We start from the raw sequence: 1,707 nt of genomic DNA on the forward strand, positions 1-1,707 counted from the left end.
TATTATTAGGAAAGTACCACAGAAGCGTCTATTTCACGGGGTTCTTTTTTCTTCTCTCATTGCTTTAAAAAAATAACATGACTTCGTATTATATGATCCTTCTACACTGTCAGAAAACAAAATGCAAAAAAAAAGGAAGACGGCTGATATTAATTTACATTCTTTCTTTTCAGTTCCAATCGTTCATGCACTACCCTAGCTTTCATTCTCCCCCAACTATTACTCATCCTATGCGATAAAAATAGCAGCCAGCAAACTTCGTTCTCTCTTCGTCGTCGTATCTGGACAACCGCAACCTCTCTATTACCCGAGAGGGCGGATTACATTGGCGCGCGCTCCCCGTCCTCTCACGTGTGAATCAGACAAGCCTCGACAGAGCGCACCACCAGCCGCCTCGACGTACGTCGCGCCAAAAGCAGCTCTCCTGCTCTGACCAGCATTCGGGGGGATTATCTTTAATATTATTATTCATACTTGGCACAAACTCCTTACATTTCCACCCGGGAGCAAGGTGCCCGCCGTTTATTATCCCCCCACGTCGGATCGCCACTACCCCGGTTACTAGGGACGCTCCGTCATTTCGGCATCACGTGACGGGTCAAGCCCTCACGACATCCCGGGTATAAAACGAGAGAGCTGCCTTCGGCTCGTTGCTCGACTCGCAACTTTCAAAAAAACAACCAAAGGTTGATAATACTTTGTGTGACTTTGTACTCACGACCCACATCATAAAGCACCATGCGTGAGATCGTCCACATTCAGGCCGGACAGTGCGGTAACCAGATCGGTGCCAAGGTAAGCACACTTACCACCGTGACACTAGCAGAATTTTTCAGTTTTTCCTCTTTTTTTTCTGAAATTGTGATACAGGTAACAGGCCGGCTTTAGTTAGCACTACAAGTATTCGTAGAACGCTTACGTTGTGCTGCCGTTTCAAGAGGTAGTAAGCTTACTAATGTTTCTTGGTATTGCCGATGGATATTATTATTATTCGATAGACACTTTCTAAACAGCAGCATTCTTCCTTTATCTTTTTCTTGTTCAATGTTTCTCGAAGTTATAGAACACTTAAGAGACTCAGAAAGTAACCTGTTGCCCATGCCTTGTAACTGTTACACGAAAAAGCCCTCACATCGATAGTATCATTATTAATGATGATCATATTATTATTCGAAGTCAGCCCATTGCAGTGGCGAATTTTCTACTTCTCATATTCCGCTACTTTTTTTTCTCATTTCGCCTTTCACATCATTACTGTAGCACAGTTTAGTATCTTCTGTTAATATAAACACATTATACTTTGTCCTCCTTCGTGTGTGTTACGTTAGACCTGAGTTGGTGAAGCGAGATGAAAAAGAAAATGGTTTTGGGCATAGCGTGTACACGTAGTATGCATTATCGTTTAACCCTGATTCTGAAGTGAGGCTCCTGGGGTGCGGTTGGGAAGATGGGGTGGGATGGGGGTAGAGATGGTGAGCGGGGGAGGCTCAGATGGTCTAGAACCGCTTTCGGCATCGACGTGTGTAGATTGTTCTACTACTTTTTGTCTGCCATTTCTATATTTCTATTGCACTTGGCCTGGTCGCAACATAGAAAAACACGCCTCTGTGGAATGCACCCTAGTCTGTTCGGCATTAAGCCCCCCGCCCCTTCCCTTCTCTATTCATCGTACTCTCTCTCTCTCTCTCTCTCTCTCTCTCTCTCTCT

The 1,707-nt window shown here is 44.6% G+C and overlaps 1 pseudogene across 1 annotated transcript in view; it reads left to right on the forward strand.

Moving 5' to 3' along the window:
- Positions 1-434: 434 nt before the first annotated feature.
- The window catches only part of LOC101860763, a 15,822-nt pseudogene continuing 14,549 nt past the window's right edge, over positions 435-1,707 (forward strand). The window contains exon 1 of the transcript XR_220835.3: positions 435-795. The product of XR_220835.3 is annotated as a tubulin beta-4B chain-like (transcript). The remainder of the gene's footprint in view (positions 796-1,707) is intronic.

This window comes from Aplysia californica, unplaced genomic scaffold (assembly GCF_000002075.1).
Source record: "Aplysia californica isolate F4 #8 unplaced genomic scaffold, AplCal3.0 scaffold00500, whole genome shotgun sequence".
Classification (NCBI taxonomy): domain Eukaryota; kingdom Metazoa; phylum Mollusca; class Gastropoda; order Aplysiida; family Aplysiidae; genus Aplysia; species Aplysia californica.